At 37.4% G+C, this 16,363-nt stretch overlaps 1 protein-coding gene and 1 long non-coding RNA gene across 3 annotated transcripts in view; one reads left to right on the top strand and one right to left on the bottom strand.

Moving 5' to 3' along the window:
• The window catches only part of LOC5575216 (orexin receptor type 2), a 641,361-nt gene that overhangs the window by 37,919 nt on the left and 587,079 nt on the right, over positions 1-16,363 (top strand). The gene's annotated exons all lie outside the window — the stretch shown is intronic.
• LOC110677945 lies at positions 891-1,692 on the bottom strand. Its single transcript, XR_002501316.1, has 2 exons — positions 1,260-1,692; positions 891-1,198 (listed from the first exon to the last, which is right to left on the bottom strand). It is a non-coding gene; the product is annotated as an uncharacterized LOC110677945 (long non-coding RNA).

The following is a 16,363-nucleotide window of genomic DNA, read 5'->3' as shown; positions in this document are numbered from 1 at the left end:
GTTTCGCTTATATTTTTTACTAGTAAAGTTTTATTTTGAATCCTCTGCAGAGCTTTCTTTCTGGTATTACAACAGCTTGTCCATAGTAGTACAGAACAGTCTTCCAAGATCATCATTGCTGCACAGATACATTGAAAAGCATGCTTTGAAAAAATCAATGCTTCGCGTTGGATTCGCGCTTTTTGCATTTAATTGCTCCTGTGCTCACTAGATCAAATGTCGACTAATGCATCATTGATTCAAATCATTTCAATGCTAACTGCATACTCTATAGACCTCGGTAAGCATAGAAAATGATTCACAGTGTACAATAACGTTTCTCAGCTGGAGGTGTCTGGGATCGAGCCTCCTGTCGATTTCTTGACGTCCCTGGGCGAAGAATCTCCCATAGATATTCACGACGTATCCAACTTTGAACCAACTTTTATTCATTCGAATACATGTCGTATATAATTTTGCTAACGTAAACGGGAATATGGAACGATTTTTGATCTAAATTGAATTCGAACGCCAACAAGAATAGGGGAATATGATCGTACCTGCAATATACGGCTAAAAAAAGGAACCCTGACAAATAAACTTATTAGTCAATAACTGTAGAAGTCCTCTTAGAACACTAAGCTGATAAGCAGACTCTGTTTCAGTGAGGACGTAATATCAAGGAGAACAGAAGGAGAAGAAGAGGTTGGTATACCTATCATGAGTAAAAACTAATAATTTCTTTGAGTAAAAGAAATCGTTAAAAGATTAGCTATATCTATGAAAAAATAGTTTGGCTAAAAATGTATAATTTATATGTTAAAACGTTATTGGTCCAACTAGACCATCCGGGCATTATCGAAATTGTGTTTGTTCAATATGGGGTGAGATTAAAAGCGCATATTTCAAAACAACTTTTTCAACGATTTTTCATGTGGTAGATTTTTTACAGATATTTTAAGAGATTTTTTATTGGCTCAAAACATAGAATAACATATTGTGAAGAATTGAATTGCAGTGTGTCGAAGATCAGGGTCCGTTCCATAGAAACTTGTTCTGAACGTGGCAAGAATATTTGGGCTTCGTGAAATGATCCATGACTCCAACAGTGCTACAGAGGTGGTGTTCATGTTCGAGCATAACGCCAATGTCATGAGCAGCATATTTGATAAAACATCATGCCTTTTTCTTCAGAAAAGACAACTGAAACTGATTGTGGCTGTAACAAGAAGAGAACATTAATGTCCATTTAATACACATGACTTCAATTGATACACAACACAGCGTAGAGCAACAACCCTAGATGAATTCCGAATATTTATATGTTTTAGAAGAATCACTCTGTTCACAAAAGACCATTTCGAGAAATTTCACTTGTAAACCATTGACGCACTCTTCGTAAAATCGCGATGAAAAGACAACAGTATTGGTTGCTAGGCCTACTAACAATGTTTGTTACCCATCTACAGCATAGTCCACTTTGTTGAATGAGCCACAAATGATTCAGATAAATGATTCAGTATTTTACCGAAATGATAGGATCAAATCAAAGCCTTGTTGGATTGCAAAATAAGGATCGTGCATTCTCTTTCTCCTTGTTTTATGAATCAAAGCAACACAAAGCAAAGGCAATTTTGAAGACTGGTACAGAATACAACCCCAAGCAACACAGTTTGTTTCAACTCAAGAATAAACATATCTCTTGAAACTAATCAGAGTTGAAAATCGTTGAAAATATGACTTACAATTGCACTGAACAGCAACGCAAAAAGCGCAAGAGGCGGAGCCAGTTTGCAACATATTTATGTTATAGAGAAAATGCATATTTGTAGCAAAATACTTAAGAGGAAAAAAATGAAAACAAAAATATAAACGAGAATCGAATTTCCGACTTCTAGATCATTAATCTTCTCCTCTACTCACTACTTCACCAGCTCTTCGAAAAACTGCCTCACCAATGCACTACATAAGCGACCACATTGCTTTGTTGCTTAATACTTTACTGCACCATTCGGAATACAAGTTCGTTACTGGAAAAATATGGAAATGCACTACAAAGTTAAAGTTTTTACAAAAACTTTCGCGCAACATATAAGAAACACCATGAAAACAAACAAACTGTAGCTAGAACATGTTTTCGTTGTTTCATGATACGTAAGGTGCAACTAAACTATACTGCAACTTGATTGAAACAAACAAACTTCTAGCTGTCAAACACGTAGTTCAGTGCAACTTTCACGCAACTGGGATGAATCTTCTTGAGTTGTGGGTATTGAAACGCAGCTTGCATGCAATGAAGTTATGTTGCGGATGCTCTAAATGAAAGCGTATTGAAACATAACATTAAAATTGGCATTTTTGGAGAAGTTTCAAGAGTTTATTTTAAAAGTTACAGGACACATCTTGATAAACTTGACTTCATTGATGCTTGCAGAGGACATTTGCAACAAATCTCGTCGTTTCAATGATGTTAGACGTCAAACACGAGGTGAAATGCAAGGTCATTGGAACGACAATGTAACCTTATGAGTTTTTGAATAATATGCAACGGAACTAGAACTAGGTAAGTTACAGATACTTTTATTGATACATTTTTGAAACCATTTTTGGCAAGCATTTCTTTGAAAGATGTTTCGCGTGCTACTTGGGACATGACTAACCTGAAACATTGTTTGAAGGTCAAAAGCGTGTTCTTTAGACAAAGTTTCGATTTTCTATTAATAAGGAGATAGAGACATTTTACATATTAGTTACATTTGGCTTGAATGCCTTCAATGTGATTATCGAAAGTTGAATTTTTATCTTGCATGAGCCCTAGATACTTAACTTCATCTGACCATTTTATCGGAACTCCTCTCAACGTGACAACATGTCTGTTGAGTCCGGGGGTATCCAAATATTCCATTTCTAAAAAAAAATGTCTGCTTCAAATTATCCGTCAGAACTCTTCAAGATTCGTTGTAAGACTGACTTTAGGTGAAACCTGAGACGAGACTCGCGAAGACGGTCTTCTTTTTCTGTGATTGCTGAGTTTTTTTCTTATTCCACTTTGTGTTTATACCAATTATGCGCATGCTGTTCAAATCCTCACATGAACTTCTCAGCAAAAAATGATTGAGTTTGCATCACATCGAATCATAGATAGCCGTTTGAGTGAATTTTCATGATAATAAATCTTCGAGCTGTTTAGTAGAATACCTATAAGTAGATGAAAAAAAATTTTCATGCCAGCAAATGTAGCGGACATTAGAAATAATTAATCTTCTGCTTAGATTTATCAGCAACTTTGGACAAAAATGCTCCGCCGACTGAGGTTTTTAATAACAGTTTACTTTGAACACAATACTTTTCACTTTTTCAGACATAAAAACGGTGGGCTGCATTTGACGTTTCGTGAGAGGGGAAACTGGGCTGCATATGACGTTGATATTTTTCCTCTTCGCGAGTCTCTCTCAGGGTGAAACATTCGATTCTTCAAAGCATCCTTGATTGATTCCTATTTTCTCAGGCTTCTTTGTTTTGTATGAAATTCAAAGTAATTTTATCATTTCACTAAGTCTATTTCATTTCTATTTTCTTTGTCATCTATATATATTAGCAGGGTGTCGACTACCTGGAAAACCCTGGAAAGTCAGGGAATGTCAGGGAATTCAATTTTTGACCTGGAAAGTCAGGGAAAATCAGGGAATTTTACTTGAGGTCAGGGGAAAAATATCAATACTACAACATCATACGTTTTCAACATTATCGATCAGGCTAAGTCAGCAATACAATAGTTAATGATCATGATGTTTACATTCAATATGATATTAAAAAAAATGGGTAATTTATTTTTCAATCCTGAACAACTTCTTCGAAGTTGGCGTGGATTGCTTTAAAAATATGTTATTCTAAAGTTTCCTTGATCATTGCTTGTTCCATGCATTTTGCTCAAAATCTTGGAAGAAAAAATGGAGTTCATGCCAATCTTTACAAGTTTGCTCAAAATATCCAAGTAAAACTATAAACCAATCAGGATTTTCGTATTTGAGTGCAGATGAATAGTATCTCTAAATTTAAAGAGCACATATCTCAGGGCAGGTAGCGGTCAGACAGCAATATCATAGTGACTTTGATGACTAAAATTATCGAAAAAGTGACCAAATAGTGACTAAAAATGGATTTCAAACCTACAAACATTATTCTTAAATAAAAGTTCAGGAAAAAAATTTTGGTGCTCATAATCAAGAATGTTACCAAGCCAGCCTACACATTATAATCTTAATCTTGTACGGACATATAAAAGTTTGGCGTTAGGGTGCTTCAAAGAATAGTTTCTGCTTCACACCGGTCATTCGATTCAAGATCAACTTTTGAGTGACCTCCCAAAATTTTAGCTAATTTGGATGAGACTGAGACTGCACAAGCCCTTTAAAATGTGTATGGGAATTTATAATGGGTAATTGCTGAGACGTCCGATTTAAAAACGGTCTTGGGCAAAGTTGTAACTAATGTATCTGACAATATCTAAAGAACACTTAGGCAGTATCTAAAGAACACATAAACTATGCCCGATTGAATGAATTCCTTGCTTTTCTAATAGTAATTTTCATACAGACTTTGAAATGATTGTGCAGTCTTAGTTTTCATTATAATGAGCTCAATTTTTGAGAGGACATTTACAATTTGATCTAGAATTGAAAGAGCAGTGTGGACCAAACCCGATGTTTTGAATTTCTCTACTAACGCTACAACTTTGAATCTCGAATCCCAGTCAGTAGAGAGAAGCTCCTTGAAATTTAAAATTCATCAAATCCTTAGAAATAAATTATGACAACATTCTTTATCATTAATGGCGAACTTACCTTATTAAAACTTTTGCAGAGTACGAAAAGAATTTCTGAAAAGAAAAAAAATGATTTATGCGTTTCTGGGAAAATTTTAGGAAGAGTTCGAGAATAAATTTACAATGATAAAAGAAGATTGTTTAACGAAATTCTTACAAAAATTGTAGATAAATTTCTAGATGCTCTCGCGGGGTTTCTCGCAAATAAAAGAGGAATAAATCCCTGTAAGAATTAATATAAAATTTTGCTCTCACTTTTCAAAGCATTATCTTTATTCGAAGGAGATTCGCGAAGAACTAAAGGAGGAGATAATTGTGCTATGGTAGTTGGAGAATGATTTTATACGTAATACAATAATACAGATATTATTCAGTACTCGAAGTATCGAAGCATCGAAGTACTCGAAATATCTCAGTACCATTCGCCTAAGCGTTAGAAAAAATCAATCGAAATCGTGCGTTAAGAGGGGTTTGGCTTAATCCTTGAATTAACGTCTGAGATATTTGTTAAAATTTAAAAAAAATCTCGCATCCATTTCTTAATAATTTTCTGAACTACAATGGGCCTAAGTCCTTAACATATTTCTGACGAATACAATAAATAAATTTGGTAGAATTTTCAGGTTCTTTATTTGTTGAGTTTCCTTCAAAAGGTCGATCAAAGATCCCTTCAGATTATTTTCCGATGATTTTTTAGATAAATTTACTCGAAATGAACTCAGAAGATCTATAAGGAATTATGTCGATATTAAGATTTCAAAATTAAACCAGAACTTTTGTCACAAAACCCAACAATAATTTTCAATTATTCTGTCAGAAATTTTTGCGCATTATTCATCTTAATTCTTCCAGAAAGTAATCTCAGAATCTCTTGCTTTCTAGACACTTCAATATGCTGATCGATAGAAAGAGGTTTCAAATAAAAAAGTGACTTTTTAAGTGACCAGTTTTATGAAAAAAGTGACTTTTTGTTGCAAATAGTGGCTTTTTAGTGACCAGGTCGAAAATAGTGACCAAGTCACTAAAAAGAGACTCGCTACCAGGCCTGATATCTGGTGATTCAATCAATCATAAAAAAAAGAGAGATCGAAAGACACTGGAGGTGATCAATCGATCATTTTTTCAGTTCTGAACAATGTTTGGTTTTCTAGATTTGTGCCTTTGGTGGTGGTATTTTCGGTTGAATGTTTTGGACAGTTTCACTATTTTGATGTAAAATTGCAGCATGAGAAACTAAATAGAAAATCAAAAATTTTGTCGAAAATACGTATTTTTTCAGGATATTTCCTGATTTTTTTCAGGTTGTTTCTGAAAACAGTTTATTCATATAATACCGCCTTTCTTCAGAATTTTTATCAGGATCTTTCTTATAGATCCGCCTAGTTTTTTGTTTCTAAAAATATACTTAGGAAATTCCCCAGAAATTCTGAGGATGCCTCTTAAAATTCCTCAATTATTTTTTGGGACTCCAGAACAACGTTAGGAAGCAGAAATTTCAGGAATATTATTATTAAGAATCTGATTGATAATCTATCGACAATTTGTAAGATTACTTGGAGGTACTCATAGAAGATTTCTTGGAGAATTTCCTTGGATCATTCTACGACAAGTTCAAGAGAAACATCAGAAAACTTATTATTAGCACATTATTCAATCCCTGATTGCTTTCCGTCAAGAATATTTAGATAAATTCCTCGGGGAGGAAAGCTAAGCGTAATTAATTTCGGAATCTTAAAATATCAACTAAAAAAATACCTGTAACGCGTCATCGTGTAAAATTATTAAAGTTATTCTAAAAAAAAATGAAAGCATTTTGGGAAAAAAATCTATGCGATATTGGGACATATTTTTATATGTATTCCTAAAATAATCCTAGGAATTCCAAAAGGAAAGGAGAGGAATTTCTGGAAATCTATGTGGGATTTCTTGGAGCAACTCTCCTAGAAAGTTCTTTGGCAATGGCTAGTATTTTACCTGGACAAAGAAATAGCCAAATTTTAGGATAACTTTGTTTCACTAAAAAAAAGGATGGTGGACGATCTTATTAGTGTTGCGTCCTGCACAAAAAAGTTATAATCAGGTTTAATCAGGAAGAAGTCCAACATTGTCGTTTATGTCTGAAATTTGTGGAATTAGATCTAAGAACATCTTTGTTCATACGGATTTTCAAGTTTGAAAAGTAAATAGGTTCTCATTGGTTCAGTTTTATCCTGGTAACTTGAATAAACGCTCAAGAATGTTATCTGACAGATACATGTAGTAATCTTGATTATTTCACTGCACGTTTCAACCTGGAAATAGGGGAATACGCGTTCTGGACGATAACTTCGGATATCGCAATTTCTTTTAGATTAACTTCTTGATTGAATTAAAATATATAACTCATAAGCGAACACGACCGAACGCTTGTTCTCACTGTTCAATACTGACACTGTCGTCGCAGCCTAGCTGCCTGCTGGATTTGATGGTGATTGTGTTGCAGTGCGTTGTTAGGAGGGCACATAGGGTTGTCTATGATATTACTCCCACATACACATATCTCAGTAAAGTAAAGCTTTCGCTCAGTTTATTCATACGGTATATAACATGAACATCATGTAAATCGTCGAATATGTATCTTCTTGTACAAATCGTACTTATTTCGGTTCAAATAAACCAACTCAGTGGTCTGGAATTTCTCTGGAAACCGACTGGAAGGTCAGGGAAAGTCAGGGAATTTAATTTTCAAAATTCAGTCGACACCCTGATTAGATTTATTATTCTGAATATCTTATTAATTATTATTACTGATACTCTATCTGGTACAACATTGCTGCCATCTCCACTCTTACTCAAAATGGTATATAAATGCATATCTTTAAATCCATTTGGTTTAACAACAGAAATGACCTTTCTCTTAAATTTGCTGGACCACTTCCCATAATGACATCCTTTTTGCTGTCGGTAGGTTTGCTACTTGAGTTCTCTGTAATGTGTGAATCGTTTTCTTGTAACAGTGTCTCTTGAAAGATTTTTTTCACATCCTGGACGTTTCTTGAAAATTGCACTCCACGGTCACTCCTGATCACCACTTTTGCTCCTTCTCTCGCAATTACCGTGTACTTTTCAGCACCAAAAGTTGGATCCGATTTGACCTTTTTATGAAGTGCCAACAACACATTGTCTCCGACTGTAACATCTGAATCTTTCACTCCTCTTTTCCAATCTGCATACTGTTTAGTTTTAAATTTGTATAAATCGTCTTTCTCTTTGATTTCCGCTCTGTCAATTGGAGTTCGTGAAGAGCTGTCCCAGAGGCAGGGGTATGTTCCCCTAAACTTCCATCCAACCAGTAGTTCGAACGGCGTAACACCAAGGTTTGCAATGGGTCTAACTTTGTTATGAATATGAACGTATTTGTCCAATGCACTTCTCCAGTTAACATTATCCAACTTTGCTGCTACCAAAGCTTCTTTGATTCCTTTGTTTTGCCGCTCTAGTGCTCCATTGGATTGAGGACTTAATGGTATCGATTTCGTTATTTTGACTCCTCTGTTTTCCCAGTTCGAAATAAATTTTTCGCTTTGAAAAGGCGGACCATTGTCACTTTGGATGACAAGAGGGTATCCCCACACCAGAAATACTTTGTTCAGTGCTTCATTAGTCCGATCAGCATCCATTTTGTCCATTTCTATCACATGTAGATATCTAAAACAAATTCATAAGTTGTACATATTCTCTACAGTAACATCCTTAATTATTCCAATGAAATAGTATTACCTTGAATATGTATCAACGATAACTAGGAATTCACCTTGTCCAAAGTCTTTAGCAGTAAAAAAATCTATTTGTTATATTTTCCAAGGCCCCTGTGGCAGCTTCCTGGTGGACAATGGAATGGGTGGATTTTTTCTTGAAATTTGTAAGCATGTTGAGCATTTCTCCACAAAATTTTCTGCCTCGGTGCCCATACCCGGCCACCAAAAATATTCTCTAAGAATCCTCTTTGTTGACGCTATACCAACGTGGCTTTGATGTGCTGATTGTAGAACTTTGAACCTCAGTTGCTCAGGTACTATTATACGATCATCTTTGAAAGCTAAGCTTCCTAAAGAACGTAAGTTTGCTGCTTGTACCTCATAACGTTGTAAACCAGACTGCCACACTCCAACATCCAGGGAACAACGTACTTTGGACAACTCCATATCAGTTTCTGAAATTCTCTCGATCTCATCCCATGATAAATCCATGATTCCGGCATCCAATTTGTACAATAGATGTTTCTCGAATGAATCGTCGAAAGGCTCTGCTGGGCTACTTTCTTCAACTAATCCTGACAATGCGTTAGCTATATTCAATAATCCTGGAATACACTCAACTTCAAAATCGTACGGCTGAAGTCGCAAAGCCCAACTTTCTGCCCGCGAAACAGCACGTCTGCCTATTCTGTGCCTGCTATTGAAAATGAATTCATTGGCAACTGCGTCTGATCGTATGGTAAAGAATTTTCCAAGTAAATACATAGAAAATCTTTCCACACCCCATACCATAGCCAAGGCTTCCTTTTGGGTGTGTGGATACTTTTTCTCTGCGTTCGTTAGAGATTTGGAGGCACAGGCTATAACCCGAGGTTTTTATTCACCATCAAACTGAACGAGAACGGCTCCTGTGATGCAGTTATTCTTTTAAAATTAATTAAACAAACTGTATAAATATATATAATTACCTAAACCATACGGAGATGCATCAACATACATTTCAGTGCGATCTTCCTTACTGAAATATTCCAGCGTATTGGTTCCTTTCCATGCCTTATGCTTTAGATTTTGAAATTCATCCTCCAATTCTTGATTCCAGTATTTGCCAGTTCGCGTAGACGCCTTGTCTTATCCGCTCTTTGATGGATGAACTTTTCAACGAAAGTGATTAATCCGAGAAAAATTTTGACTTCCGCCAAGGATTGGGGAGCCCGAAAATTTTGTATTGCTCTAATTTTGTCGTCTTCAATTTGCCAACCATTTTCAGAAAGCCGGAAACCCAAAAATCTGACAGATTTTTGTCCAATAGCACATTTTGATAGATTGATCCTTACGTTATGATTCTCTAGCCGTTTCATCACCTCTGCTAAATTTTCGTCATGCTCTTGTTTTGTTTTTCCGTGAATTAAAACATCATCTAAGTAATTTACCGTTCCTTTGATTGATTGATTGAAGAATTTCTTGAAAAATGTCTGGGGCATTGCATAACCCAAAAGGCAATCTGCAGTATCTATACAAGGCATCACCAGCAAAAAAATTTGTTAGATGTCTTGAATCTCCATCAAGTTCGACATGGAAATATGCACTCGATAAATCAATCGTTGAAAAGTAGGTTGACCCATGCAATTCCGTAAGTATCAAATCAAACGTAGGCATCTTAAATGGCGTTCTAAAAATACACTTATTCGGGCCTCTCAGATCTATAACCAAACGAATGTCATGCTTTCCTTTTGGAACCACCAATAGTGATGAACAGAATGATCTATCCATAGACTCGTTGACTTCTTCGATTATTCCTACCAAAAAATCATTCATCAATAAAAAAATGAGTACTCATCTGATTTATTCATTTACCTGACACAAGCAAATCATCGATCTTCCTTTTTTTAAAGACACGGACACCGTCTTCAGCCATTTAGCTGCACAGACTGTAACTTAACACTAGACAATGGACAAGCATGCTCCAGTGGCTCAGCCGAGAAACATTTCTGACGAAAAGTTTCAATGGCTGAAGCGGGAATCGACCCCACACCCGATGACACGATGCGCTTAAATGCCTGACGACTCTAACCGCACGGCCACGAGGCCCACTAGATCTTTAAAAGGTGGCGGTATGTGAGTATATACATTACGGGATGGAGGCATATTCTTATCATATTTTAATGAAACTGGAGGAACATTGAATCTAGGGAATTCTTCAGATGCAGCGATCATACTTATATCCATATATAGTCCGATAGCGTTAGTTCACATGGGCATGCACCAACATCTTTTATGGGTACGTCAAGTCCAATGGCTAGAATACTATAGCATAGCGCTGTATTATATCCCAATAAAGCTCTGGTTTCATCAACAACATAAAATTTTTCCATGAACATTGGTCTATCTTCTGTGATATACAGTTCTGCAGAAAATGTTGCCAGAACATCAATATTTTTATTGGATCCATATCCTTTGAGTGGTCTATCAGACTGGAAACGCACATCATATATTAATTTCTTCGCAGGTTCGTTTGTCAAAATTAAATCAAACATCGGTTTTGTAACGGTATTAACTTGAGCTCCTGAATCTAGAAAGAATTCTACTCCAGTTTCTTGTCCACTTTCGAGATGTTCATTGGACCCATATTTCCATTTAACTTTGGAATCTACAATTCATTTTCATCATATATTACCAATAATTAAGAATGTTTATTCACGATTCTGAACTGATCGTTTATTAAAAGTATTTTAACAAACAAAACTACGTCGTTTATACATTCTTATAAAATGAAATAAACAAAAAATGTTCATTGTTGAATTTCTAATGGCTTCATCAGTACGGCGGACGAGGGAGACGTGCCAACTCCCACAATAGGTGAAGTTAAGGATGCTATCAAACAGCTCAAGAACAACAAAGCAGCTGGAAAGGATGGTATTGGAGCGGAACTTATTAAAATGGGCCCGGACAGGTTGGCCACTTGTCTGCACCGATTGATAGCCAGGATCTGGGATACAGAACAGCTACCGGAGGAGTGGAAGGAGGGAATAATATACCCAATATACAAAAAGGGTGACAAGTTAGAATGTGAGAACTATCGAGCGATCACCATTCTTAATGCAGCCTATAAAGTGCTTTCCCAGATCATCTTCCGCCGTCTATCGCCACTGGCAAGCAGATTTGTGGGAAGTTATCAAGCCGGTTTTGTGGACGGACGATTGACGACAGACCAAATTTTTATGTTGCGGAAGATCCTCCAAAAGTGTCGCGAATATCAAGTCCCTATTCATCGATTTCAAAGCGGCCTATGATACCATCGACCGCGGAAAGCTACGGAAGATTAGACGAGAATGGTTTTACCGGGAAGCTGACTAGACTGATCAAGACAACGATGGATAGTGTACAGTACTGTGTGAAGATATCGGGTGCATTATCAGATCCGTTTGAAACACGCAAAGGACTTCGACAAGGCGATGGTCTTTCCTGCCTCCTGTTCAATATTGCGCTAGAAGGTGTTATGAAACGGGCGGGCTTCAACATGCGGGGCACGATCTTCAATAAATCCAGCCAGTTCATTTGTTTCGCTGACGACGTGGACATTGTCGGAAGAACGTTCCAGGTGGTTGCTGAACAGTATACCAGGCTGAAACGTGAAGCAGATCGGGTTGGATTGAAGGTAAATACGTCGAAGACGAAATATCTGCTGGCTGGAGGAACCGAGCGCGATAGAGCTCGCATAGGCAGACGCGTGACGATCGACGGGGATGAGTTCGAGGTAGTGGACGAATTCGTCTACCTCGGATCATTGATATCGTCGGAAAACAACTGCAGCAGAGAAATTCGAAGACGTATCATCGCCGGAAGTCATGCTTACTATGGACTCCACAAGACCTTGCGGTCTGGTAAACTTCACTTCCGTACTAAGTGTACCATGTACAAGACGCTAATAAGACCGGTAGTCCTCTACGGGCATGAGACGTGGACAATGCTCGAAGAGGACCTGCAAGCGCTAGGAGTTTTTGAACGACGTGTGCTTAGGACGATCTTCGGCGGAGTATGTGAGAACGGCGTATGGAGGAGAAGAATGAACCACGAGCTTGCGCAACTCTACGGTGAACCCAGTATCACGAAAGTCGCCAAAGCTGGAAGGATACGATGGGCGGGACACGTTGTGAGAATGCCGGACAACAATCCCGCAAAAATGGTGTTCAACTCAAATCCGACCGGTACAAGACGAAGGGAAGCGCAACGAGCTAGGTGGTTTGACCAAGTGGAGCAGGATCTTGGAAGTGTGGGGCGATCGAGGAATTGGAGGTTAGCATCCATGGACCGAGTTAGTTGGCGTAACGTTGTGGCGCAGGTCATGTCTTGAAGGACGTAGAGCCAGCAAAAGTAAAGTAAAGTGAATTTCTAATCTAATTATTGGAATCAGTGTCGGAAAATACCTTTTCTTCCTTTTCATCTAACTCCTCATCACGTTGATTAACCAGAGAAATTCGTCGAGTATTGTTTGATTGGGAAGCGAACCTGTGCTTTGAAGTCGTCTCTTAATGCCTCGATGGCCAATATCGGTGGTACACATACGAGCAATGTGGTCTTTTGTTTGACATTTGTGACGAACCTTATCAATCACAGGACACTCCGAAGGTGGATGATACACGCTACTACACCTCTAGCATTGGCGCGTCTCTACCGCGGTATAAAAGCGCGGTGCTGCTCTTGAATTTCCTCCTCTTCTTCCTCTGTGTGCGCCACGTCTACCGTTAGAGTTCCAGCTTGGTCTGCCACCTAATATTAATCATTACTTACTTTCAACTAAATCATTTGTAAGCAAAAAATATTATTCATACCATTAAATCTTTCTTGTCGATAATTCGTCAGATTTGAATATCTCTCGACTGCTGCAATGACTGCTGCTCCAGATGGTGATGTTGAATTACGTTGTTGTGTTCTCATGAATTCCTCTTCGTTTAATCTCTCTATTTCAGAATCTTGAACCGCGTCAATCAGATCTTTAAGGGATCCTTGGCGAACCCAGTTCCTATGAGCTAGTTTACGAACTCGACTGTCCAGTGCACCCTTGGTTATTGTTCGCATTACAGATTCCATTTCCTCGTTATCCTGGTAACCACAGAGCTTGGTGGCTGCTCCGACCCTTCTTACAAATTGTACGCTGCTTTCGTCTTTCTTTTGTAACATGTTAAGGAGCCTGCTTCTCTGCGACATCATATATGTTCTTGATCCAAAGTATTCGTTCAATCGAGCAATCGCGTTACCATACGGCTCCGAAGTTTCATCAGGCATTCCAGGAGCCGTTTTAGTACTGTCCAACACTTCCAACAGCTTTGCTCCAGCCTTAATCTTGAAAATACCAATCCGGGTTTTTTCGTCCGTCGATTCCATAAGATCCATGGAGGCCTCCAAAATCTTTTTCCAATGCTCGTATGCTTTTCTATCGATTTCTATTTCTCCATCCGACGGTAGGCATTCTGGAATATTCAAGGCTCCAAGCGACAGGCCACCGGTAGAAAATGATGACTTTTCCAGGGATTTGTTACTATCCGTACTCGGCCGAGTTTCTTTGAAATTCTCCGATGGCACTGATGGTTCCCCTTGAACATCCTCTGCCAACGTCGTCTGAATCAATTTCGATTTCAATTTATTATTTTCATTTTGTAGCGTTTTCAGTTCTATCAATAATTCAATTTCCGTCATCTTCAAGTTGCTGAGAAATAATCATAAGAAAAAAAAAACTATAAGGGTACATCCCTATGGGGTTGTATGGACTGGTGACGTAGGACCACGATGATTAATTTAACTGAATTCGAAATCGTTCATGTTGCTCGTTTTGACTTCATACTGTTTTCAGTGCTTGAATCTTTCATAAATATATATGCATATAACAATTTGCAGCCAAGTGTACGTTTAATCATGTCTCAAATATATATTATCTTTATCCAATGAATTCGTCATATTTATCTATGAAAATGTGAAATTTTACTTCATATTGTATGATCATTTTGAAATTACATATATTAATGACCTCTTATGAAATATATGGTAGCATTGGAAAGAACAGTAGTAATTGAGGCTTGTTCAGCATGCTGAAGTAAAATCTAAGTAATTCTAATTAAAATTATGGTTTTAGAGAAATATTATTCATTGCTTGACAATGTGATAAATAAAGTCGGAAATATTACTCTGTTAACTCTTTTACGCACATTTGGTGGCCCTGAAAAGAGCCAAAGGCTTTGTTATCTCGGATGATGTCATAGATGAATCGCACTACAGGATGTTATCAGTTGATTGCCATGGCTAAACGAAGAATCCTCAACGCAAGTGTATAAATTTGAATCAGTTCTCTGCTTATAAGACGAACCAGCTGAATGATTCGTGGTGTTGATGGCACACATCAGCAACAGGTATTGGATCACACAGCTGAAGTCGAAATCTGAAAACGTAGCTTAAGTCTGAAATCTTGTGCGATACCACAGATGATGAGTTTATTACGAGCCGAAATGTGGAAGCGCAGGTCAATCAGAAATCTTGAGCGATTTCACAAACCAGACGCTGATTAACAGCTCAGAAGGCTTTTGGCTGCGAGGTGCTCCTCGCTAAGCAGGTCCGGAGGAGCTCTTACCAGCTCGAAAGCGAAAATGGAATGAAACCGAATCCGGCGAAGGAAGCATGTTTTAAACCCTTAGATTAGCAGATAATGCTCCTCCCTTTCGTGCTCTTTTCTTTCTAGTCGAGCAATTTGGGAAATGGGTATGGGCCAATAATGAGTTGGGCTTAGAATTACTTGAAAATTTCGGAAAATGATAATGCGTGAGAAATTAGTCGAATATGAATTGTTGGAATGGTTGACATTTACTAAATATTTAATAGTTAGCTATTGATAATTAATAGTTATCTTTAGTATGACGGTAAATTTCTGATACATGGGTGCCAAAATGATGAAAATTGTTCAATGAGAATTTCTTTTCAAAAGCATTCTAAACATGTCGCAATTTGGCACATGAGTTAATTTTCGTAATCAAAGTGTTCTAATAAAGGCGAAGTATGCACCTCAACAGAAAAATAATCGCCTATCTCGATGCGTGGAAAATTTCTTCCAAGAAATGGTCAAGAAAAGCATTTTTGTTTGATCGCAGTACGCAGTTGAAAAGAAATGTTATTTCAAATGGAGCTCACTCTAGAAAATTTCTTGACCATTTGTTCCGCAGAAATTTTTACTTTTCTTGAGCGAAACAGCATACTTAGCTAAAATATGGCAAATCGAAGACACCGTTGGAAATGCCACTCTATTTTACAAACGTTGTGAAATGTTGAGCAATCACCCCGACGGCACTACAGCAGCGTCCACGAATAGTCTCAAATTGTCGTGCCATCAATTACACTGCGGAACACGTTTTTGTCTCAAGCACCAAAATACCGCTATTCAATCAATTAAGGGTTGCTGAATCCATTGCCGTTTTCAAAAATATCATAGCACGTCTAGTTTTTGAGATTTTGGCTATTGTTAATGCAAAAATTGACTATTTCAGCCAGTTTATTTGCTTAATTTGCCACAGAATTCAAAGTTTATGTATAGGGTAGGTGTACCAGTTATGGCCATAGTGGTTCCCTATTTCGCCATACGTGTTAATTTTAATAATTCTACATTTCAAAAGGTTTTGTGTATTTAAGCAGTTAGATATACTATTCCACTTGATGTTAAAACATTTGAAAAGATAAAAAATGTTTGAGTTATCGAAATTGTACATATGGCCAAATAGGGAACCACTATGGCCATAACTGGTACACTTTCCCTACATCAATATTTATTAACAAAATTTAGAAT

The sequence above is a fragment of the Aedes aegypti genome, chromosome 3 (assembly GCF_002204515.2).
Source record: "Aedes aegypti strain LVP_AGWG chromosome 3, AaegL5.0 Primary Assembly, whole genome shotgun sequence".
NCBI lineage: Eukaryota > Metazoa > Arthropoda > Insecta > Diptera > Culicidae > Aedes > Aedes aegypti.
This window is presented reverse-complemented; position numbering and strand designations above follow the sequence as displayed.